Source organism: Mesoplodon mirus, assembly GCF_964341445.2.
Source record: "Mesoplodon mirus genome assembly, chromosome: 13".
Classification (NCBI taxonomy): Eukaryota; Metazoa; Chordata; class Mammalia; order Artiodactyla; family Ziphiidae; genus Mesoplodon; species Mesoplodon mirus.
Window position 1 is genome coordinate 3,642,318 of NC_138989.1, and position 26,823 is coordinate 3,669,140.

General features: G+C 46.3%; 1 protein-coding gene across 1 annotated transcript in view; it reads right to left on the reverse strand.

The window, feature by feature from the left end:
• The window catches only part of TMEM132C (transmembrane protein 132C), a gene marked incomplete at its 5' end in the record, with an annotated part of 383,597 nt that overhangs the window by 77,323 nt on the left and 279,451 nt on the right, over nucleotides 1-26,823 (reverse strand). The window lies entirely within an intron of this gene.

The window sequence follows — 26,823 nt, forward strand, 5'->3', positions numbered from 1 at the left end:
TCTCGGTGTATCTTAAGAAGCCAAAAGGGCTTTACCTCCCCACTGTGGAGTGTAAGGGATTTCAGCTCCCAAGTCAGACACTGATGACAGCTTACTGCCTGCAGAAAGAAATGAGACTAACAAAATGAAGAAATCGACCTTATAATAGGGAAGCAGCTCCAAGAGAACAGAATAATTTGGCCCAGGCTTCATTTGATTCATTTTACTTCATGTGTATTTCATGAAGGCCAAGGACACATACATCTCCCCTGGGAAAGGCTTTATTAGATAGTCCCACTGACCCCACCATCCACAGGAACGCCCTGACGATCTCTGGGTGCTCTCCACGGTACTGCAACATATCAGTTTGAGCTGCAAGTTGCAAGCAACAGAAAACATCTTGAGCTGACCGATAAAGAAAAGGGAACTTAACACATGCCTCAAAATTACTAGGAAGTGTGGAGAAAAAGACATGGAGAATAGGCAGAAGCAAAGGAAAGTTGGACAAAACCAGCTCTAGACGGGGCACCATGGCTGATGCCAAAACGAATTTTCTACTGTCCTTGATGCTTTGCACCACTGATCCCACATTCAAAGTGCTGAGTGCGGATATCTGATTGGCTGAGCTAACATCCCCTAATCCAATATGTCAGGACAGTGAGAAAGGATCTGGTCTGTTATTGAGAGAGTCATCTCTTCCATTCCTGCCCTCTGCAATTAACATGCAGGGCAGAATTCAGGATGCAGGATAACGGTGCAGGACAGAGGAAGGAGGAAAGTCTGCAGGTTGCCCTGTTTCCAGACACACTTGGACTAGACTGAGCTCAGACTTATTTTTTTTTCCCTTCTTGCTATCCCGGTCCCCAAAGCCTAAAAATTTATAGGAGCAGGTAAATGTGGAAGGATGAGGAAAGAGAGTACTTTACGCAAATAATATTGACGCCAATGACATTGCTTCAAAGGTGACCTGCAACCCTTAAGAAAGTAGCCTGAGCCTTCCCTTTCTACAAAGCGGGGACTCTCAACCTCGGCTGGATGTTATTATCACCTGGGGAGACTAAAAAAAAAAAAAAAAAAACTATGGATACCTGGGTCTACCCTGGACCAATGGAATCAGAATCTCAAGAGGTGTCACTCAGATATTAGTATTTTTAAAGCTCAGGTGATTTTAATGTGTGGCCAAGGTCGAACATTACTGCTATTCCAGAAAGGCTCTCTCTCTGTGATCACCAAGCATTTTTCATTTGAATGATTATTATTTTTTTGCTTTCTAGTGTCCATGCAGCAGTTGTATTGGGTAGGCATTCCAACCATGGGCTCTGAAATAAGACACACTTGGGTGTGAATTCTGACTCTGCTCTTTAGTGGGGGTGTGATCTGGAGCAAGTTACGTAACCCATTCGTTCTCCATTTTGATGACTATCTGGAATTATTTGGTGGAGGGTTTTAACAAATTCTGAGGTCTGGGTCCCATACGAGGGAACTTCATTCACTGGCCTGAAGTGGGACCTGGGAACTGGGATTCTTAAGGACTCCCCAGGTGATTCTAATATGCAGCAAAGTTGAAGAACCACTAACTTTACCTGTAGAAGAATTGGTTCCTTGATCTGTGATAAGCCACCCTTATGAGGCTGTTGGAAGGATAAAAGGTATAATATGTGGAAAGCTGAATGCATACAAAAACAACTATTCATCAAGTGGTAGCTCTGGCTACAGTGTTTCTCCTGTTCAATAACCTGGCAGGACTTGGACATCTCTGTCCTCCTAAGGCCGTGTGTCCTGGGATTTGCGGAACACAGCAGGTGGGGAAAAACAAGACCTTACCCAAGGTCCCTGGATCCTGATCTAAGCATCCCTCCCAGGCAGAGTGTGTCTCCAGCTCTGACCCTGAATTTGACTAGACCAGGTCCTATCACTTATTTTCCTTTCTTCAGCATGGTGGATGGGCGTGAGCACATGTTTTCTGAGTCAAAGCTCTGGATACGAACCTCACATTTACCCTCGAGACATTACTCATGTTACTCATGCTTTCAATGCCTCAGTTTACTCATCTCTGAAATGGGGATATATGTTCTGCTCTTTCAGGGTCTTGTGCATATTTAGGGAGATAAATGTACATGTTTAACTCACTCTAAAAGCCCAGCACATAGCTGCGCAAATTGTTGACAGCTAACACAGAGGGAAAGCATTGAGCTCATCCCTCAGATCCAACTGGATCATGAAGATGCCCAGATGCAAGATCATGTGGAGAGTGTGAGGCCCAGCCATCCTGGCTCCAAACTATTGTACCACTAAATATAGCTCCATAAGAGTGCCTAGGAAAAACCAACAGAGGGATTGCCCAGAAAATTCCCATTTATTGAGAAATAATAGTTATTTGAAGATAGCAAGCTTGGGACAGTTTGTTACTCAGCAATGGATAAGGGATGATGTCTCTGACGGATACAAGTCTTTCACTTGATTCCTAAGGGATCTTAGAGTCTCCCATGCACTTTGCCAGCAGGATATGGCAGAGGTTTAATAGGATTATCTCAAGATGCCAGGGGCAGGGAGGGCTTGAGAGGGAGCTCACTCCACTGCCCAGCCTCCTAAGGCCTGAGTGGTACAGGAAAGCAATGGAATTTTCACCTAGTTCCAGGGAAGACTACTGAAGTTAGTCTCCTGCAGTCTTTCTCTTGCAGGGAAAGACGTCATGGATGGTGCACTCAGAGACCAGGTAGAAACACGGAAACCTCATGAACATTAGCGCCGAACCATGACCACACCTTAGCACATCCCTGTGGATGAGCCATGAGCCAGATTATCTGAAGACCCAAGGTCCCCCAAACCCCCATCCAAAGCTATCATCCTTCCCACCTGGGTCCAGTTTGAAGAACATGGGGCAGAGCTGGAAAGACTGAATCCACCGAGTTTAAACCTGAAATGCCGAAGCGAACTTGAAATCAACCAGATTCACTTTGCTGCTACCAAGGAGAATGGGGGCTTAAGGCAGACCTTGAAAGCACTGACAGATAAAGGAATAGAGCTGTATATATATGGTCCTCACACTGGATTTGTAGGTTGGAAACACACCCACGACCTTTGTTAGTGGAAGCTGAACATGGCAAAGCAAGTGTTTTTTGAGGGTCCGTTCTGAGCCTGGCCCCGGAATTAGCAATGCTTTCATCTCCCAGTTCCTGATAATACAATGTCCCTGTCTCCACTACTGCACCAGTTTCCTTCTCCACCATTTTCTCCCTCGTTTATTCTACTCAAAACCACCAAGCTTCCCTCTACCTCACTGCCTTTGCACTGGCTTCACCCCCAGACATCACTGCGGTTCACCCATCACTACCTTCACCCTGTTATCCATGGCTCAGCCCACTTTATCCACATCATCACACGACACATTATACATTTATAGACATTGGGTCGTTCGCCATCTGCCCCTCCCCTTCTTCCCTGAGAGCTCCACGAGAGCAAGGACACTGTATTGTTCACTGTGATATTCTCGTGATATGTCACAGCGCTGACCCTCGGGAGATGCTCAGTAAATATTTGTCGAATGAATAATGAATGAGTGATGCTCCAGGAGCCGGGTCCCCTGATATTCACATTCTATTTCCTTCCACTAGTCAGGTTAATATTCATTTCGGCTCAAGAAGGGAGAAGGAGTTCCCCGCTCAGTTGGACAGGAGGGCAGAGGCAGCCTTTGAAGCTATCAGCCTTTCCAGAAGGGTTGAACTCCTTCCAAGGGAGAAGCGAAAAGCAGAGCCCATTGGAGATCTTCCAGGAAAGACATGCCCCAAGGTCCACTACTAAAACTTCGCCTTTTCCAAATATCACAGAAGACAGAAGGTGGATCTGCTCCAAAGCTTGCTATTGAATTTTAAGCCTGCTGAGCACCACTAAATACATAATGAAGAGGCTGAATTAACTATGCAAAAGTATAATTTACAGTTAATGTCTGTAATTGATGAGTTGAGGGTCTCTGTGGCAGCACGAACCACTAAGACTAAAAGGACTAGAGGGGATAAAGGAAAGTTTTACTCTAAAGTAGAAAATAGAAGCGTGCTCTGCTGAGCACCCACCATTCATCCATCCATCAAGCACTTACCAAGCCCCTGTTTTGTGCCAGGCAGGAGCTTTGGTACTTGAGATACAGAAGTGAATGCACTGTGGCCAACAGTGGGTCACAGACCTCCACCAGAATTCCCACCACCTGCTATTAGTTTCCCATTTATTTGGCTAAAAACACAGGGAGGAGACTGACCAGAGTGAATGCAGATGCAGCATGTCCTGGGGCTGCTTTGCTCTGGTCCCCTGTTCCCCTCTGCAGCATCCGGCTGCCCTGGCGTCTTCCAAGCCGGGGGCGGGGTTCTGCCTGAGTTGAGAAAGCAGTCTAATTCCTGCTCTACCAATTCTCTCTGGATTTGGGGTCCATACCATCCCCATCCTGGGAGAATTTACACTGGCAATCTCTGTACTTCTAGTTAATGTCCTCAACCCCAGCTGCACGACAGGATCACTTGTCGTGCAAAGCACCAATGCTTTTTCAGAAACACCTTCCTCTCTTCCTTTCAGATTCAGCTGGTCTGTGGTGGGCCGGATGTCATTTTTTTTTCTGATAAAGCTTCCGAGGGCATCCCCTTGTGAAGCCAGGGTTAAGAAGAACTGTTTTCTGGGGGTTGGGGGAGGGCAATTGGATAAATGTAGTCAACAAACTCCCAGTTATAAATAAATACTAGGATGTAATGTACAGTGTGATAAAGATTAAGAACACTGCTGCATGTTATAAATGAAAGTTTTCAAAAAGTAAACCCTAAGAGTTCTCATCAAGGAATATATATATATATATATTTCTATTTCTTCAATGTTGTTTCTCTATGACATGATGGATGTTCAGTAAACCTACTGTGGGTATCGTTTCATGATGTATGTAAGTCAAATCATTATGTTGTACACCCTAAACTTCTACAGTGCTGTATGTCAATTATATCCCAATAAAACTGGGGAAAAAAGAGAACTGCTTCTTACTCTTCGTTTAAGGGAATGATTTCAAATACAGAGACCTTATTCTTGTACCAAACTCAGCAGCACCAAGACGACAGCCCCATCCAGAGCATAAATGCAGAGGCAGGCTCCAGCATCCAGGCCCTTCATCTCTGTGTCGGGTTCCCCAGTGCTGTGGGAAGCTCCACCCACCAGACCCTAGAAAGCATCAGTTTTCTGGATGCTGCTTGTACTGTGGTCAGCAGTCAGAAAACGGAGGCTACACCAGGTAGTTCTGTAGAGGAGATTTAATTTTAGTTACAAAGGCTTTGGAGGGGGCGGAGGGGGCACACGGGATGGTGAGGGAACCAGAGATTATCAATGGGAAAAAGATGCTCCTCCAGGGTCAAGGGACAAAGGGCAGGGCTGGTGACCCCAGGAGCTAGGTCCCTGGGGGAGAGCTGCAGTCAAGAGCTGCCCAGTAGGAAAAGAGCCAAGAAGAGGTAGGACCCACTGCCTGAGACACCATCTGAAGCAGAGAGGGCAGCAAATATCCTGACTTCTTTCCTCCACCCTATTTCAATCTCTCACCAGCGCCTCCCACTGGCTAAACATCGCCATAATTCAGTTGCTGAGGGATCCTGGCAAACATAGTTTGCAGCGACCGACCACAGAGCAAGGGAATGGCAGGGAATAGACTTGAGACCAAATCGGCAAACAGCTGGCACACACTCCCAGCATCATTTCCACACAAACAACACCAACCCCACGTGCAGCGGGGAGTCCACACATTGTCTGGCTCTGCCAGGAACACAACGTCCATGATCACCCGACAGATGTTGAACGAGCACCCACTAAAAGCCTGGATATGAAGGCAATCAAGTGCAAGCCCTGAAATCAGGATAGCTCAACCAAGAGGGTGAGAAAAGACTTCCCTAAAACGGGAACTTCTGAGCTCAGACCTGAACTCTGAGTGGATGTAAGCCAGAGGAAAAAAGAGGCAAGGGAATTTAGGAAGAGGGGCTGTCGTGGGTGGAGACCTTTTGAGGACCCAAAGAAGACCAGCTGGAGTTCAATGAGCCTGGTTACAGACACATCCTAACATCCGGGCAGCAAGCTTGAGGCTGGAAAGGGCAGGGCGGGGCCGGCACCCTGTGTCACTGCTTGGTGCTGGGGGTGGTGATCAGGGTCTTTCATACTCATCCCTCTAACATTTTTAAAAACAGTTAATAGCTGTCAGGTTGACGTTTTCTCTTAAAGGAAAAATACAAAAACAAACCAGGAAGGCATCATGTTGAGTGGATGTAGTCGGGGGCGCAGCTGTTCCCCTTGGCCCAGCCCCCAGCTGGGTCTCCAGAGAGCTGGAGCCCCCGTGTGGGAGCTGAGGCTGGACAGCAGTCAGGGCAAGACCCCGGAGCGCGGTGGAGCTTTAGCTGAAGGACTTGGGGGTGCTCCTGGCGTAAAAGCGTTCATTAGACTTGCATTCGAGAAAGACCCCTCTGGCTTCCGTGGGCACAGTGGCTCCGGAGGGGCAGCGAGGGGGCGGACGGATAACCTCAGAGGAGAGTCATGGCGGCTTGGACCGGGGGGCAGCGTGGAGTGGGGAGCCGGCAGGTAGGGAGAGTGGAACCCCTCAGTACTTCCGATGGAGTGGATGGGGCAGAATGGAGAGAGAAGGGTCAGTGTGATGCAGCATCAGCGGCTCCTCTTCAGCATCTTCTTTGGCCACTTAGAAGGTGGATTAAAAGGAGGAACGCGCTGCTTGATACTGAGGGCTCTAGTTCGTATCATTTTTTTTTTTTTTTGCAGTACGCCGGCCTCTCACTGTTGTGGCCTCTCCCGTTGCGGAGCACAGGCTCCGGACGCGCAGGCCCAGCGGCCATGGCTCACGGGCCCAGCCGCTCCGCGGCATGTGGGATCTTCCCGGACTGGGGCACGAACCTGTGTCCCCTGCATTGGCAGGCAGACTCTCAACCACTGCGCCACCAGGGAACCTCAGAGTTCTACTTCTTTAAACAGGTTTTATTGCTTATATTCTCATCCTCGGGTCATTGGTCTTTTCCCACTGGGGTAAGTGGTACCATCATGCCCCCAGCCTTGAAGCCCAACAGCTAAACACAAGGACTGATTTCTCTCTGTCCCCACCTTCCCTCCCCCACCCACTCCTTCAGCCAGGCCTGTTGGCTCTGCCTCTAAATCTCTCTCTCTTTTTTGCTGTTTTATTTTTTTTCACCAAATCAGTTTTTAAATTTTATATTGGAATATAGTTGGTTTACAACGTCATGTTAGTTTCAGGTGTACAGCCAAGTGAATCAGTTATACGTATACATATATCTCTTATTTTCCAGATTCTTTTCCCACATAGGTCATCACAGAGTACTGAGCAGAGCTCCCTGTGCTCTACAGCAGGTCCTTGTTGGTTATCTATTTTATATATAGTAGTGTGTGTGTATGTTAATCCCAACCTCCTCATTTATTCCTCTCCCCACCTCTCCCCTTTGGTAAACACAAGTTTGTTTTCTAAGTCTGTGAGTCTGTTTCTGTTTTGTGCAACATGGATGGACCTAGACATCATCATACTAAGTGAAGTAAGTCAGACAGAGAAAGATGAATATCATATGATATCACTTACATGTGGAATCTAAAAAAAATGATACAAATGAATTTACTTACAAATATATCTTGAGTCAGTTTACTTCTCTGTCTCTTTACTGTGACCTTCTGAATCCAAGCCCTCTTCATCTTTCTCCTGGACCATTGTGGCTGCCTGTTCTCCCAGATTCTACTCTTGTCTCTCTACCATCTATCCTCTTCCCAGGAGTCAGAGGGGGTCTCTGCATAATACATACCTCCTAAGGCCATGTGCATCCTTAAAACTCTGCCTGGGGCTTCCCTGGTGGCGCAGTGGTTGAGAGTCCGCCTGCCGATGCAGGGGACACGGGTTCGTGCCCTGGTCTGGGAGGATCCCACATGCCACAGAGCGGCTGGGCCCGTGAGCCATGGACGCTGAGCCTGCATGTCTGGAGCCTGTGCTCCGCAACGGGAGAGGCCACAACAGTGAGAGGCCCGCGTACCGAAAAAAAAAAAAAAAAGTCTGCTTGGCTTCCTGCCGCAATTAGAACACAACCTGAAATCCTATCGTTGGACCCATCCTCCCCCCTCTGATCTCCTCTTTTGCCTTCTCTCCCTTGATCACTATGCTCCGGCTGCACTGGGACTCTTGTCTGCTCCACGAACACGCCAAGCTTATTCCCACTTCTGTCTTTGCTGTTCCCCCTGCCTGCTGTCTGCATGGCCTCCCTCTTGTCACTCAGCATAGAAGCCAACACCTTCAAACACTTGAACACGTAACTCAAGTAGACATTCTCCAATACCCACTTCCAGAAACAATCGTATGGCTAGATTGTCATTACTGCATTTATCACTAGTGAAGACGTTGTTTGGTGTTCCTTTGCTCAGTTTGTCTTCCCCGCTAAGACGGAAGTTTCTCGAGATGAGACATTTGCTCCATCTTCGTCTCTGTTGTAACCCCCTTCCCACCACCATGCCAAGAATAGCGCCTGGTAACGCAGGAAGAGATGAATAAACCTTCATTAGTTGAATGCATAGATTCCTCTGTCACAGCTTCACGATCCTTGGATAACGCTGCTATTTGCATCAGCCAGTCATCCTGGAAACTAACCTTTACTCTTTCCTAGCGACAGTTATCGGAAACATCCCCAAAAGGCATGTCCAACTGGTTAAGCTGATTCGGGGATGCCAAAATAAGCCGAAGAAACGGTGGCGAGAAGGAAACTCACTTCTAGAGGTGGACTGTTGAAATGCAGAGCTTCGGTAATCCTTCAAGAATCTGCAATTTGTCATTGCTCAGTGGGGAAGTCAATACTCCCTAGGAATCAAGGGGTAGCCCAGATTGCCTGTACAAACCTTCTTTTTAGTTTCCAGAGGCCCTTCAGTGTCCTAAGGACAGGCACGGGGCCAAGCCTCCTGGCCAAACAATCCCCTCTCAACTTGACACAACTTGTACCACTTGGCATTTCCAGTTTAGGGAAAGGCTTTATTAAGTGCCCTGAAAGTGTCCTTAATAGAAAATAGACGAGCTGAAAAGAACTACCTCCATCCAAAAAAGTCGAATCTTCAGTCATACAAGTGACTTGGACCATGGGGATGACAAAGCATTTGACTAAATCAGTGTAATGAATGGCTTTCAGTCGGAGGAGCCCGTGAGTGGTGACGTTTAAGTCTGATGGGGCTGTCATGCCAAGTGTAGGGGGAAAGCAGATTCTTCAAGCCATGCCTCCCATAGCCTCGGGACCTACACAGAAGGCAGCCCAGTGTGACAGAACGCTGGATCAGGAATCAAGAGGTGGCCCTGGCCCTGATGCAGTGGCTACTTCTCCTTTCAGAGCTCCCCAGCATCCACCCAATTTAATATGATTTAATAGCATGGCAGCTTCCTCTTGGAGAATTAGCCTTCTCCTATCATACGGAGCTGTGACGGGAGGTTAATTACTGGTCATTACTCCCCCGCCTCCACTTTACAGATGAAGTGGCTGAATTCTCCATTTTTCTAGTGCTGTATGGCCAATGGCTTAACCAGGTGGACGCGCCCGTCTGGGAACTGGACCGCCAAGTGTTGCAAAGAAGAGAAGAAGGAAGGAATGCCTGAATGGCTCACTCTGGCTGACCTCTCTGCCTCAAGGTTCCGGCTCTGGTTACTGTCGCCCTGTCCTCTGTGTTTCACTGGTTCTTGCCCATTCCCGAGTTGGTCCTTTGGCCTCTTCCGATCCCATGACCTCCTCCTATTCTGGGTCATGCACTGCCTTTGGCTTAAGTTTCCCAGATTCGGGTTTCTCTTGCTTTCTAATCAAGAACCCTGACCAAGACACCTGGTTGACCCTGGCCCCTCCCTGGGCCTCAGTTTCCCCTTTTGTAAAAGGAGGTAAAATGACCAGATCATCTCCGTTCCGTTATAACACTCTGGACACAGCGGTGTTTATCCCACATCAGACAGATGTCAGCACTCTGGGAGAAAACAGTGCCTGGAGACACAGCTTCGGGAGATGTCCCCACCTTCCTCAAGTTACCTGGAAGCTGCATCAAACTCTTTCATCTCTAAATGGTTCCTTGTGTTCTAACACCAAGGCGGTCTGGCTTGAAAGGCAGGCAGATGCCACGAACATATGTCCCCCCGGGGAGCTATCACCAGACACAGCAAGAGAATCAGATATCAGGAAAAAATGTAGGGGATGGAAAAGTCAGCGGAGGATCAAAACAATATTTCCCCACCCTGTTCTCCGGGGAGCAGTGTTTTTCCTCCAGCTTCACTGACCATTTTGACCCATCGTAAGAAAGGAATGCTTGCTGGCAAGCAGCTCTCTCCCCGTTCAGACGTGAAGGATGCAGCCACCATCAAATCTGGTTTCCCTCCAGCAGCTACAATGGATGGAGGGGGAGCCCGGGGCAGGACTTTTCACATCAAAGGCACCGGAGTCCATAACTATTTAGCTGAGGCTCTCTGAGGGGGTCTCCAATTTAGGGGAAAAAAAAAAAAAGCCGTTCTTAGGTGTCTTGGAAGCTGCCCGAAGAGAGGGTAAAGATGCTGAAATGAACCACATCCTTTGAGACATCAGTTTAAAGGCTGCAATTTCATCTTAAAGCCCGTTTAGGTGGACTCCCCGGACCGAGGGCTGTGAGGAATTAAATATTATAATAAATACTGTGTTCACACTGGAGATGGAACCACCATCCTCGTTGAAATACAGTTTCAATCCCAGAGCCTTTGCGCACCGAATTTTACAAAGCAACTGCGACAGCTGTTCTTTTACTTTCCGCAATTCCCAGCCTTGTTGGCGGGGGACCGCGTCCTCCAGCTGTGGGACGGGGAGCCTCTGACCCTCTCCGCCTACTGCGTGCAACATGCGTTCTTTCAAGAACACAGCTACTGAGTGCCTCAACACTCAGGCGACGTTGGGGGCATTGGGGACGCAGCAGCGACAAAAAAAGATCCTGCGTCTCCTGGAGGTTTCATGCTAGTGGATGCATATTGCGGGGCAGGCGGGGCGGTGGGGAAACAGACCAACAAGAGAGTCCCAGTGACTGTTCTTTGTGGGTGGGAAGCACGCAGCGCGTGACCGAGCGCTGAATAAATGCTCAAAGACGGCAGCTGAAGCATCATCTCACAGGCCCATCTCCTTGCCCCTGGCCTCCCAAGTTGTAGGGACCCCGCTGGGGGTCTGTGCCAGACTGCAGGCGACATGGTGTCACCCGGGTGATAGTGTTCTGATCCCAGAGGGGCCGCCGAAGCCATTAGCGAGAGGAAGTGTCCTCACTTGGCCGGATTGCTTTGTCCTTTCTTGTCTCCTCAGCTGAGGGCTCAGAGCAAAAGCCTCCTCTTGGTGGTGCGAACAGGAGCCCCGTGTCCTTTCCCGGCCTGAGGAGAGCCAGGGTTTGGAAGCCAGGCTCCTAACGCACCAGCAAGCACTCTTTCCAGGATTCTGTAGACAAGCACGAAACACTCCATCAGAGAGGGTGGGAGGAGCTCAGGAGAGTGGAAACCGATCGCAGGAACCACCTTGATACGTCTCCGCTCTTCAACACTGTCCACTGAATGGGAAACAGGTGGGTTAGGTGGGGAAAGAGACGTGGACCTGTGCATACATACTGCACTGAGGGTTCACTGTCCATCAGCAGTGTTTACTGTTCCTCAGAACGGTCCTATCTATAATGTGATCCTATTCAGCTCACACAGAATAAGTAAGGACACAGAGCTTTTAAACCAAGGTTCGAACCCAGATCTGATGGACTCCAATTCCCACGCAGGTGTCCGACACATCCAGGTAAACGTCTGAATTCCATTTTCTAAACTGTGTAAGGTTGGGAAAGTGTCTCTATTCAGAGACCTGCCAAATGGGAGTGACATCACTTCCCTCAGAGAATTGGCTTGAATGTTAAAAGCACCAGACTTCTGAGATATGGAAGCAACCCAAGTGTCCATCAGCAGATGAATGGATAAAGAAGATGTGGTGTATATACACAATGGAATACTACTCAGCCATCAAAAAGAGTGAAATTTTGCCACTTGTAGCAACATGGATGGACTTGGATGGCATTAGGCTAAGTGAAGTAAGTCAGACAGAGAAAGACAAATACTGCATGATATCACTTATATGTGGAATCCAAAAAAATACAACAAACTAGTGAATATAACAAAAATGAAGCAGACTCACAGATATAGAGAACAAACTAGTGGTTACCAGTCTGGGGGAGAGGGCAACATAGAGATGAGGGGTGGGAGGTACAAAGTATTAGGTGTAAAAGATAGACCTGAGGATGTATGTACAACACGGGGAATAGAGCCAATATTTTACGGTAAGTATAAGTGCAGGATAACCTTTAAAAATTGTGAGTCACTATATTGTATACCTATAACTTATATAATATTATACAGCAACTTTACTTCAATAAATTTTTTACATAAAAATAAATAAAAATTTTAAGAAAGCCCCATGCTTCTACCTTAGTTGAGGGGAGAGCCCTGTCTCTTATTTTAATTTTTTAAAAAGAGAACAGAAAAGAGAGGAGAGGGGGAGAGAAAGGAAGAAAGGAGGGAGAGAGAGGAGGAGGAAGAGGGGGAGGGGAGGAACAGGGGAAGGAAGGAGAAGAGAAGAGAGAGGAAGGAGGAGACACTGTAGCTGCCGTCAGTGTCCCCACAGCAGAGCCAGGCTTCCTATGAAAGGAAACTTGGTCCTCAGGGGTCCCCGAAGGGCCCAGGTCTCTCAGTCCTTGACAATGACAAATGGCAGGGCCAGGGCCCTGATGTTAAATGGTCCGCAAGGTAAGGGACTCCGTGGATCTCAGAGCCCTTGCTGTGCATCCCCCTGCTCCCATCCCTCTGGCAGGTGTTCCCTCTGTGCCTGTCCTGACAGGTGACACCTCAGCCTCGGCTCCCCGTTTCCAGCCAGGACAGAGCTTGGCACTTCCTGAGGCAGCCAATTTCACCTGTTGGCAGCCTGATGGTTGGAAAGCTCTTCTTTATATTGAGTGGAAATCTGCTGGGTCATGTCCAGTTGTAGCCCCTGTTCAGCTTTGGGAACCAGAGGGAAGTGCATTCATTCATGTGTTCATTCATTGAACACCTATTCTGAGCACTTGCCACACACTAGGAAGTGTGCTACAGGTGTGAGCTACATGAGAAGGGTAAACATGGTAGAGCTTCCGTTCGCCCCCGGCGGGGGTGTCCTAGAATTGAACGTCTAATGGGGGCCACGTAGGGAATAAAAATGAATGAATTGACCCAGGTATGTAAGTGCTAAAAAGAAGCACCACGTGTAACAACATCTTCTGCATAGCCTGGTGCTGGGGGACAGTACAAAGCAGTGGGGAAAGGGTGACTTGGAACCTGCCGCCCCACACTGCTTTCATCATCATCGTCATCATCATCATCACCATCCATCACCATCAGACAGTAATATTTAGCTTTGATCACTTACATACGGCTTACTGTGTATCAGGTGCCATTCTAAGCCTTTAATACTCATCTAACCCCTTTAGGATAAGCACCCTTGTTATCCCCACTGATGAGGAAACTGAGGTACAGAAAGTTTAAGTGCATTTCCCAAGGTGCTGCCTAGGTGAGAAGAGGAGGAAATGGAACTTGGACCCAGGATGTCATTTGTTCATGCATCATACAGCCACTCTGAGCCCTGGAGAATCCATGCTGAGCAAAACAGCTGTTGCCTCTGTGTCAGGAGCTAACTCTGGCACTTCTGTGTGTCTGACACCAGCCTTTCATGCTATACAAACAGCCTTGGAAGCTGGAGATACTGTCTCCCTCCAGGGCAGAGGGCAGATTTGTTTCCAGGCCAGGAGAATAAAAAATAGTGTCTGGCTGCAGGGCAAGGGTTGGGCAGGTGTGTCAGCACCCCCTGTGAGTTTGGGGGTGCCCCTGTAAGCTTAGCATCTGTCAGAGACCCCTCTGTGTACCCCATTTCACTGGGGCTGCTCTGCATCACCCCCACTGTCTTAGCCTGTTCAGGATGCTCTAACAAATACCATATACTAGGTGACTTATTAACACAGAGATTTATTTCTCCAGTTCTGGAGCCTGGGACGTTCAAAATCAAGGCACTTTCAGATTTAGTGGTGAGGACCTGCTTTCTGATTCACTGATGGCCGTATTCTTGCTGTGTCTGCACATGGCAGAAGGGGCGAGGGAGCTCTCTGCGGTCTCTTTATAAGGGCACTAACCTCATTCATGAGGGCTCCACCCTCATGACCTAAGCACCCCAAAGGCCTCATCTCCAAATACCATCATATTGGGAGTTAGGATTCAACACGTGAATTATTCAGTCTACAGCACCCACCCACCCTGGGGCGGGGAGACTGTTGCCATCATGAAGCTCACACTGTTGGCTGTGCTCTGAGTCATTAACCGTCTAAATATTTTGGGGTTTGTTGTTTCTTGGCCAATTGAATTTATGAAAGCATGTCAAGCAAACCTTAGGAAATGCTTGCCCATGTCACATTCAGTCTCCTGAATTAATGCTAAAAAGAGGCAATACCTAATTATGCAAATCTCTGATTATAAACAGTGACACAATGCTATAAAGACAAGGTATATAGGGAGCTTGTAATGGGATGGGAGGTATGTGGGTGGGGAGAGAAGGTCAAGGACATTTAAACTGAAATCTGAGCCATGAAGGAAGCCTTGCTAACGCACTGCTGGCAGAAGGGCAGCACGTGCAAAGGCCCTGAGGTGGGTGGGGGCAGGTGGGAGAGGGCAGGAGAGTAAGGGTCAGTGTGGGCAAAGATCTAGGTGGAGGGGTGCAGGAGGTTCAAAGGGCTGAACTTGACCCTGAGGGCAAAGGAAGGCCATTGTGGGGTTAGAGGCAGGACAGCTTGTCAGGAGATGGTGGATAGGTGAGGGTCTCACACTCTGTTCTAACTCCTGCTCGGTTCCTTGTGTATTTGTCTTTGTATCTTGTATCGAGAGAGCTGCCCCTGGCGTCTGTCCAGCTGGGGAGTCCGTTGAGGCCACTCAACACAGGGAACAGGCGTGAAAATCTGGTACCTGCCACCGAACGTGACACCCGTTGGCAACCCTGTTTGTCATCCAGTCCCAAGAGCTTAGTCAGGCAGCTCCAGCCTGGAGCCCTTCAATAAAGGTCCTCGTCAAAACAGTGGAAACTTTGCGTTGTGTGCAAGAAATAGTCTCTTCAGTTTGCCAACACAATCCCTGACTTTCTCTTTGCCGTCCCTCACACACCAGGTCAAAGCTTCATTCCTGCAACCCAAGGTGATTTACAACTGAAAGGCTCTAATTATTCACAAATAAATAAGTAAACAGATAAAGAAGTGCACTACACGTATTTTTGGGAGGGGACTTTACAGCCATCCATGGCTCCTCTCTTGAGCTTAATTTTTTCATACTCTAGACGCTTAGGTCGTTTTTCTGTCTTTAAAATGGGGTACATCACCATGTCCACCCCATAGGGTTTTTACAAGAATGAATGAAATGAGTTAACATACACAATGTGCTTCAAACAGACTCTGAAAAAAAACCAGACTCTGACCCAGAGGCAGCTCTCTTTTGGCATTAAGTGCTGCTGCTGTTATTTTTATTAGTCTCCGTTTACTGCAAGTCCCCAAACTTCAAATCTGGCCACAGATCACACCATCTACACGGCCTGTGGCCAAATCTAAGTACATACCTTGGTGTTTTCTCTGTAAGTGGTCTCACTTTCTCCTTAAACTTACATGCACTTCCTTAACACAGAATTTTCTATCAATACATCCGGTTGGAAATGAGATCCACTGGCCAACATGAAATCAACCAGGTGAATACATGCGTTAGATCTTGTTGCAGGAGGGAGTCCTGAGCCCCACAGTTGACTCCTCAGAAGGACTCAGAGAACAAGGGACAGGCTCGATTGCTTTGATGTCCCCAAGTGTGTGGTCCAAATCAAGCCGTCTCACATGATAGTTTGGGAACGCTGCTTTAGCGGCTTATTTTTAGGTGGTGATGCTCACCATTGCCAACAACCACTGTAAACACCACCCCCAGGAGGAAACATCTTTTTAAAAAATTTTTAATGGAGTACAGTTGATTTACAATGTTGTGTTAGTTTCTGCCATACAGCAAAGTGAATCAATTATCCATACATATCTATGCACTCTTTTTGAGATTCTTTTCCCATATAGGTCATTACAGAGTACTGAGTGGAGTTCCCTGTGCTCTACAGTAGGTCCTTATTACTTCTCTGTTTTATATGTAGTAGATATATAGTAGTGTGTATATGTCAGCCCCAATCTCCCAATTTATTCCCCCCCCTCCGCTCCCCCCCCAACCGGTAACTGTGTCTCTTTTACATTGTGACTCTATTACTGTTTCGTAAATAAGCTCATTTGTACCCTTTTTTTTTAGGATTCCACATACAAGCGATGGGAAACATCTTTTGAACAAAGCAGCACTGAGAAACTCTGACTCCCTCTCCTTCCTCTTTTGTGGCTTAAAGTATCTGTGCATCTTGCCCTAAGTGAAAAATGAAGGGAAGAAACTTGGACTCAGCATCTCCTGGTCCCTAGCCTGGAGCTTTCTCTCACTCCCTGTGATCTCTGTGTCCACAGAGGTGATGAACAGCTGTCCAGGACACTCTCCCAGGGAAGCCAGTTTGCTGGGATGGCAGGAAGGCCAGGACGTGAGCCCCTCATGGCTGCAGAGATGTGTTCAGGATGGAGAGAAGTTAGGGGAGAACAAACAGAACCCTCCACCTAGCATGCTGGCAGCCAGGGCTCTTTGTTTTCAATTAAGTATTGATGTGCGTTCACATTGGCTTTTATGTAAGAGACAAACAGTTTAGTTCCTGGTTCATATTTGCCACAATTGTTCTTTCCATGGAAGGCATGATTGCTTCTTTTGAAAGAAAAAGAAAAAAAAAAGGGGAGGATACAGAGGCAAAGTCTCACGCATCATTAAGGAATATTTAAGTAAAGACAGCAGTTTGGCAGTTTTATTTGCTTATGTAACTGTGGAAAAATACAAGTCCAAATCCCACTTTTACCCTGCAGCTTATAATCCTTTTAACCACAACAAAGAAGAATTAGGGTCTTGCAAACTAGGTCAGAGATTGCTAACTATACACTGCTAAATATATCTTTATAATATACACTATTTACTTACATAAACACAATATATTAATATAAATACGTAACATGAATTACATAGAAACATACATTACGTATTTATAACCTCTGTTGTTCATGTATATTTGGCAATTGTAATTATTCACCATTTTTTGACACTTAAAGATGCTTTTAAAGGCAACACGCATGCACAGTAACAAAAATTCAAACAAGACAAGAATATGGTGCAAATGGAATTTTTCTCCTATCTCTGACCTTTAATTTCTCAGAGCCCCTCACACTGTATACCATTCCAGAGATCTTCTAGCCATTTACAAATATACTTCTTCGTTTTACTTTTTACTTTTATGTGGTAAAATGCACACAACATAAAATTTATCACCTTAACCATTTATTTTTAATTGAAGTATAGTTGATTTACAATGTTGTGTTAGTTTCAGGTGTACAGCAAAGTGATTCAGTTATACATATATATATTCTTTTTCAGATTAACTTTCAGATTGTTTTCCATTATAGATTATTACAAGATATTGAATATTTTATACATAATAGCACAAATCTGTTAATCCCAGACTCCTCTAATTTATCCCTCCCCCTCCTTTTCCCCTTTGGTAACCATATGCTTGTTTTCTATGTCTGTGAGTCTATTTCTGTTCTGTAAATAAATTCATTTGTATTCTTTTTTAAAATTCCACATATAAGTGGTATCATATGATATTTGTCTTTCTCTGTCTGACTTACTTCACTCAGTATGATCATTTCTAGGCCCATCCATGTTGCTGCAAATGGCATTATTTCATTCTTTTTCATGGCCAAGTAATACTCCACTGTATATAGTAAAGTCTTTTTGTATAGATGCTTTTTCATGAGTGTAACCACCAGGAAGTTGCCTCATAAGAGCTGGACACTTACACGTTTTCGAGAAAATTCCAAACTGTTTTCCAAAGAGTCTGTACCAACTTACAGCCCCACATGGGGTGTTTAAGTCTCCATTTCTCCTGTACCCTCAGCAACATGGGAGATTATTAAAGGCTTGAACTGACACTAACCTGATACGTGAGAAATGGCATCTCATTGTTTTCATGTACATTTCCTTAATTCCCAGTCAAGCTGAGCATTTTTCCTTAAGTATATTGGCAACTTTTATTTCCGTTCAGCCAACATCCTGTTCATATTCTTTGCTTACTGTCCATTGAGTTGTTTCTCTGTTTCTCATTCCTGGTTCTACTTCACGTGAGTCTGTTACGTGGGCTGAAAATATTTTCAACTTCCTCTTCATATGCTTGTCTCTCCATCAAAGCCCTGTGGTCCTCGAAACCTGGGATCACAGCACTTTAATCTTTATCCCTCTATTATCTGGGTCCTCATCTGCCACATGGTCAGGGGGTGGGTTTGCTGAGAAAAATGCAGAGAGGAGTCGTGGGGTTGAAGCCACTTCTTTGGGTCTGCAAAGCTGGCTCACATCTCCACTTTTCTCAATGGCACAAACCATCAGCTACATACATCACCCCCAATTCATCTCTTCAGGGAATGTGAATAAAACATCTGCTTTCTCCATTTCCTCATAACATGGTTTCTTTATGAGTTGGCACCACTCGGATCACCCTGAACCAGAGCCCCCTCAAGCTAACGCAGTCAAACGAGAAGATGAGAATTCGGCAAAATTGACATCAGCTGTCTGGCTCTGAAATACACTCCAGCTGGGTCTGAAATGTGTCTAATATCCCGGCTGGTCATTATAACGGCGAACTTTGCATTTTAAAGACTGGGAAAGAAGTTCAGATTCAAGGAGCCAGGTTTTTTTTTTTTTTTTTTTCCTAACTGCTGTGATGAAAATTGATCGTCTTCAAAGGAAAGTCAAAGCGAGCTATGAAATATTGCTAAACCCACCTATGCGGCGTGGCCCTTGCAGACGCCATAAAGAGTGTTTCCTCTCTCACTGATGGCGTAGAAGTCTGCGAGAGGCCTCGCCGCTGACACATGCTGTACATTTGTTCAAGGGCTGGCTGGGTTCGGGAGCTCACTGTGATTAGAAAATTAAACATTTCTTTTGCAAATGTGTAGTTTGAAAGGAAAGGAAAAGAAGAAATCCCGGAATGGGGACAGCGCTGTGATACAATCTGAGGGCCTCACAGGTGCCAGCTCCACATCCAAAGGCATCACTGCAATGGCTTTGTACCTGCCCCCCAAACCTGTGCAAAGTTCTCCCTGACATCTGCAGCCCCAGTGCTCCCCCCATTAATCTGACCTCCTTTTACTTCTCCATGGTGTCCTCAACCTCTGGAGGGCAGGAGGGTTTGGGGGTACGCAAGTGGTTCTCAAATAGGGGTCATTTTGCCCTCCGTCTCTGGGGACACTTGGTGATGTCTGGAGACATTTTTAGGGAAGTGCTATTGGCATCTAGTGGGTAGAGGTCAAGGATGCTGCTAAAAATCCTACAAGGCACAGGATAGACCCTACCACAAAGGATTATCCTGCCCAAAATGAACTTAAGTGAAAATGTAGATGCCTATGAGGGCAGGGTGAGTCACATAACCAAGGGTAACAAGGTGCGTGAGTGGGTGGTGTAAGTGCCCTGTTGGGGGATGGGGACAGTTGCTAAGTAACGTCCCCCAGCTGAGTCTTGGTCCCACGCCATTCGTGCCAAGTGGAATGTACTTCTGTCCTTTGCAAGAGCCTTCAGAAATCTAGATTTTTAGGTGAAATGTGTTCATTTTACAACTTCTGCATCGAATAAAAACATATCCTTTGGTGGTCCAATCCTCCAACCTGGGCTGAGACCTTGGCTTCCCTCTAGCCAGGCAATGGTGCAGTAAGATTTATTTGTGCCAGGATCTTTATGTGGGTTGTTATTTTTTTCATCCTTAGAACAACTCGCCACAGAATTATTCCCATTTTATAGATGAGGGAACTGAGGCTTGGAGAGATGAACTCACCTGGCCAAGGTCCCACGGCCAGTGCACATGGCGGGTGTTGAACTCTTGTCTTCCTCCTGAATCTTTCCTCACTGCTTGGGAACGCCGGGCTTTGAGGTATGTATGCTGTTGCTGTTCCCTGACCTTCCCTTTCCTCTTTAGCTAAATCTAAGCTGTCTGTCCAGGCCTGGAGTTGTTCAGATTCCCCCCATGAAGCCTTGCTTGACTGACCAGGACCATCCTTATCTCCCTCTGGATCTGTACAGCCAAGTGGATCCGGACCCACATCTTGGTTAATTTCAGGTCAGTATCAGGCAGCCTCACCTCCCCAGGAGAACTGGCAGCCCTTTGAAGGCAGGCACTCTGGCTCATCACACTTCTCTCCTTCCCTCTCCCCTGCCCAGGATGGAGGAGGGCACAGAGCACAGTGAATGCATCACCTCTCTAAGCGGGCTCCCTGGGTGTACCCCATTGCGGGGCGGGGGAGGTTCTGTCACCCAATACATTTGGGAAGCAAAATGTTCTCCTGCAGGACTCATCTGAGCCTTACTGTTCAATGTGCACTAGGACACTCCAAGAAAGGGGATACAGCCTGCACTGTTCCCCAAAGTTATCTGACTAGAGAACCAAGGGTCAAGGTGTTCGTTTGTAGAAGGAGTGGGTCATGCAAGAAGATTGTTTATGCTCTCCCTGCCCGGCCCAGCATATTTGCACCACGTGCCAGTCTTTCAACAGCTTTCAGAGTAATGTGTTGATAGGATGACTGATGATACACCCTTAATGGAACACATTAGAGTGGAAACGATTCTCAATAAGGGTCAATCTGTTCAATCTGTGAATGAAGCTGGGCCACTAGATGGTGAGATATGCAGGAGACAGGCCAAGGAGGTTCCTTCAGCTGCACCCATTCTCCAGCCAACAAGTGGTCCAGAGACCATTCCAGGGGTTGCGGGAGCTCCATCATTGCACCTACCCCTGAAATTCAAGATGGCGCCACTCACCACTTCAATGGATAGAACTTATATTTCTTTAGCAGTGCTTATTCATTCATTTATTTGTAGCTCCAGCATTTTACTGAAGAGACTTTGGGAAATCAATTTAATCATTAGAAGGCTGGGGTAGTACCAATAATCCCCTAAATATAAAAATCTCCAGTCATTAAAAAAATATGTATTTATTTATTTGGTGGTGCGGGTTCTTATTTGTGGCAGGCGAGCTCTTCAGTTGTGGCATGCATGTGGGATCCAGTTCCCCGATCAGGGATCAAGCCCAGGCCCCCTGCATTGGGAACATGGAGTCTTAATCACTGCGCCACCAGGGAAGTCCCAACGCCAAGTCATTTTTATCTAGAATAATGCTTCTATGGTGTTTCTGCTTTCCTAATTATAATTCTTTATTATTAAAAAAAAAAAACACCAAAACAAGCACGCAACCTTAAAATTTCCCAGCCATGGGTAACCTTAATGGGAGGAAAAGATCAATTTGGGAAATAATCTGCATTGGATAATCAGATAGGAAGTAGGCTTTCAAGGTAGCGATGACATTGGATGGGCATTACTGAAGTGGGCACCAGCAAGAGTCAAGCTGTGAGTGGGCACCCAGGGAGCTCAGATGGAGGCCAAGGAGGGCTTGCTTAAGGCGGAAGATGAGGACTGACAGTGACCTTTGGATGAGACCTTGAATGATAGTACAAGAAACTGAAACGGAGCAGGGTCCTACAGTCCTTCCCCACCATGTCCTCCGCCTGCCTTTTGTCTGTGGAAAAACTTCAGCCAAAGAATAAGTTTAATCAGAGAAGTGAGAGAAATGAAGAAACAAAGGAAAACAGTCCAACAAGACTAAATAATAATATAATAGTTTAGTCACTAAGCATAGTCAAGGACCTTTAGTTCCTCCTCAAGGGCTATAGATCATATTCTGAGCCGTGTCCTGGGAGGTGTCTTGTAGACACTGAAACCCACACCAGGTGGAGAAGTTAACTACACAATGAGCAGACTGTAGCCATGACATAAGCTGCCACAATTCCGAGAACTGTCCTCAAAGAAATGGGAACAAACCGACCCTGGAACTGAAGAGTAACTGTACCTAAAACCATCAAGAGGACGCTGGTCAGACCACCGAGGACCAGTTTCAAGATGCCTGTTGGAGCTGCCTGCGCTGGTTCTGCATGGAGCCCCCTCCCTCCGTCTATAACAGCTCTTGCCCCCGATTGTCAGTGTGGGGGGAGTCGGCCTTTGGACAGGCGTCCCCATCCTCCCAGCCCCTGTTGCCCGCATCCAAAATAAAGCAAACTTTCCTTTCCACCAACCTGGCCTCTTTATTGGCTTTTGAGCAGCGAGCAGCTGGACCCCACTTCTGGTAACAAAACCACCATCTGATAGCCCAACATTCCCCTTAGTGAGGTACCCATACAGCACCTAGCACTCAAGATGATCGTGGGCCTCTCACTGTTGCGGCCTCTCCCGTCGTGGAGCACAGGCTCCAGACGCGCAGGCTCAGTGGCCATGGCTCACGGGCCCAGCTGCTCCGCGGCATGTGGGATCCTCCCGAACTGGGGCACGAACCCGTGTCCCCTGCATCGGCAGGCAGACTCTCAACCACTGCGCCACCAGGGAAGCCCCACTCAAGATGATTTTAAGTGGAAGCTCTAGGGTTGGGAGGTGGGCCGCATGCAGCTTGCCTAGCTTCAAGACATGACTTACATTCTCATTTCAAATGCATCCTTCTGTTCCTACAAAAGAGGATTAAGATGAAAGGTCTCTTGGGGCCTCCAGGATGGAGGAGGGGAGGCTTGCAGGATCACAAGTCTCCACCAGAGTGGAGTCCTCCCCAGGCCAAGAATGTAATTGCATATATTTTAATGTTTGCCTCCTTTTTATGGCAACTGATACTGGGTTTTTCTTATTCAGGAATAACTTCAAGTTTCCTCTTGAAATAAACGTATTTCAATAGAAAACAAGATGAGTTGGCTTTCATTTAAAATACTGACGGAATAATAATAGTACGGAGGTTCTGCAGATAGGAAAAAAATCGTGAATGGCGTTTAGGAAACTCCGCCATGGGTGTCTTGGAATCCCTGCAGAGTCATCTGAGGTCAGCAAAGCAGAAGGTGGTATTTCCAGGCTTCTAACAAGGCAGGGTGGGTGGCGATAGGACCCAAAGTGTGATACCCGGTTAGTGGGAAGTGAGACGGGCTCATCTCTTGCCCTGGGGGGAGTTAAAGGCATCCACTCTCTCTGTGACCCCAAGATAAGATCGTAAAACTTTTAAAAGATCAACAGCCACTACAGGAGGGCAAGGCCAGAGGAAGAGCTGAGTTAATAAGAGCAGGGCACGCCAGTGCCCAGAGGCGCTCTTCAATCCCTTTATGGGCCAATTAGTTTACAGGATGAATGTTTCCAAGACTTGGGAACAGATGCTCATCCCAGGGCTCAGCGCTGCACTATTTCACGGGAGAAGCTTGGGTTCCAAGGATGCCTGGGAGACAAGTTCCACTGGCTCAGGGAAGGTGTGTCTTCCAGCCCCCCAAGGTTCCCCCTTCCACCTTGAGCCAGGGCCACAGTCTCCAAGTATATATGGGGGTGCATCTCCCACTGTTACTTTGCCAATTGTTCTGCCAACAGCGACAAGAGAGAGTAATAGATGGGATTAAGAGCACAGGTCCCTGCTGATGAAGGGAGAAAGGAAATGGGGTCTATGTGTACACAATGGAATATTACTCAGCTGTGTAAAGGAGGAAATCCAACAACATGGATGAAACTGGATGGAGTGGTGTTAAGTGAAAGAAGCCAGACAGACAAAGACAGTACCTTCTGTTATCACTTATATGTGAAATCTTAAAAAAAAGGTTGAACTCTTAAAAACAGAGAGTAGAACAGTGGTTGTCAGGGGCTGTTGGCAGTGGGTGGGGATGAGGAGATGCTGGTCCAAGGGCACAAATGTCTAGTTATTAACATGGATAAGTTCTGAGGATCTAATGTCCATGATGGTGACTATAGTTAATTATACTGTGATGTCTACTTGACATTTGCTAAGAGAGTAGATCTTAAGCATTTTCACCAAAAAAGAAAAACAAAAAGAAAAATCATTTAACAATGTATAGTTATGTCAAATTACACTGTATAATTTAAATATATAACTTTGTCAATTATACCTTAATAAAGCTGTGTGGGAAAAGTGCCCAGGTGCCTGTGGTCCATCCATACAATGGAATAGTATTCAGCAATAAAAAGGAGTGAAACGCTGACACATGCAACAACATGAATGAACCTTCAAAACATGATGCTGAGTGAAGGAAGCCAGACACAAAAGGCCACATGTTGTAGGATTCCATTTATATGAAATGTCCAGCACAGGCACATCTGTAGAGACGGAACAAAGATGAGTGGTTACCAGGGACTGGGTGGGGGTTGGGGGAGGGATAGAAGGCTGAGTGACTGCTCATAGGTGTGGGTTTCCTTCTGGGGTGAAGACAATGTTCTAGAAGTAGGCAGCAGTGAGCATTGTACAAATCTATTAATATATTAAGTGATTTGAGACTTTTAAAAGGGTGAATTTTATGGCAGGTGAATTGTATCTCAAAAAAATGTTGTATGGGAACAGATGACCAATAAGTACATGAAAAGAGGCTCAACATCACTAATCATTAGAGAAATGCAAATCAAAACTACAATGAGGTACCACCTCACACCGGTCAGAATGGCCATCACCAAAAAGTCTATAAATAATAATGCTGGAGAGGGTGTGGAGAAAAGGGAACCCTCCTACACTGTTGGTGGGAATGGAAATTGGTGCAGCCACTATGGAGAACAGTATGGAGGTTCCTCAAAAAACAAAAAATAGAGCTACCATATGATCCAGCAATCCCACTCCTGGGCATATATCCAGACAAAACTCTAATTCAAAAAGATACATCACCCCAATGTTCATAGCAGCGCTATTTACAGTAGCCAAGACACGGAAGCAACCTCAGTGTCCATCAGCAGACAAATGGATAAAGAAGATGTGGTACATACATACAATGGAATATTACTCAGCCACAAAAAAGAATGAAATAATGCCATTTGCAGCAACATGGATGGACCTAGAGATGATCATACTAAGTGAAGTAAGTCAGAGAAAGACAAATACCACATGATACCACTTATATGTGGAATCTAAAATATGACACAACTGAACTTATCTATGAAACAGAAACAGACTCACAGACATAGAGAACAGACCTGTGGTTGCCAAGAAGGAAGGCGGGGTGGAGGAGGGATGGAGTGGGAGTTTGGGGTTAGCAGATGCAAAGTATTATATACAGAATGGATAAATAACAAGGTCCTACTGTATAGTACAGGGAGCTATATTCAGTATCCTGTAATGAACCATCATGGAAAAGAATTGGAAAAAAAAAACATGTAAACAGTGGAAAAAAGTTGCATGAGAAACAGAAGGCAAGAGAGAGGTGAATTTTTAAAGCATCTTTCAAGTATTCTGAGCAGCACTCTCCTAGCACCATATAAAATCTATTTCGCCATGAGCATCATCATCAACAAACAACAACAAAAGCTTTGTTCCAGGAGTCTGATGACCTGCCTTTGAAGCTCTGCAGCCCATGAGTGGTGCTGTCCCAGGCAAGCTGCTTAGGCTCTTGAAGTCTCAGTGTCCCCATGTGTGAACCAGGGGTAATTGTAGAGGATCCCGTGAGACAGTTAAGAGATGCAAAGTGCTTGGCAAAACCTCCCACAAACAGGAAGCACACAAACATGTCAGCTGTTATTATTGCTACAGAGTAACTGCAGGAATGCCACCTGTCAGTCCGTGCAACTTACTGATGCAAAGGCAAGTTTCATGTAGAGGGGGAAGGGCTCGAAGACAGGAACCACTGAACAGGGAGAACTTGCCCGCTGATGGGCTGTTTTAGTTAACTAAACACACAGAATTGTACGGCGCAGATGTGACCATCCTCTCCTTATACAATGGCGGGCTCTTCTCTGCCCCAAATAATTTCAAAGGCTTCTGGAGAGAAGGCTTTGAGCCCAACGCTCACAGACAAGGGGACGCAGCTGATACTGCAGGGATGGTCCCCATCATGAATTAGACCAGAGGGGCATGTGATATCAGGAGAGACAGACAATTTCAGCCTCTGATAATCTGGTGTCCACAGATCCCTAGGAAATATTGCAAACGACTGAAAGGGACCAAAAGACTGAGTATCTTTGATGGAAAATTATGCCTTGTTTGGAATGCAACCTTCCTATTACCATCTTTGACCTATTCTGTAATTCTGTAAATTATAGATAGATGGTAGCAATGTAAAGAATTCTTGCCAATAGACATATAAATAAAGTATGTCCAATGTAGGGACAACTGATTTCTCCCCCGAACCAGGTGGAAAAAGGCAGTTTTCACCTCCTTATACATATATTTCATGGCCTATATATGTCTCTGCTTTTCAAATGCTTCTTTGAATAGTTATAACATTTTTCAGGTTCCCTCATTAATCACTGGTCAACTAAAACTTCTGACACATGCTCATTTTATATTTTTAAGAGAATTATGATTTTACCATTTGGGGGGTGGAAATTATCCTGTAACAATGTAAAGGCTGGTCAGAGTTATTATTCCATAATCCTGCTGCCAGGAAAGTTAAAGGAAGCATAGGGTAATCCATGCTCACAAAAGGACCAAGTATGTACCTAAAGGGAGGCAACTATAATGAGGAATTTTAGAGCGAAGCTTCCTTAGATGTCAGTACTTTATTTGACCACAAGTTACCTCTGTTGTGACCTATTATTCATCCGCTGACCCCTTAGGAAAGGGGGTGCAA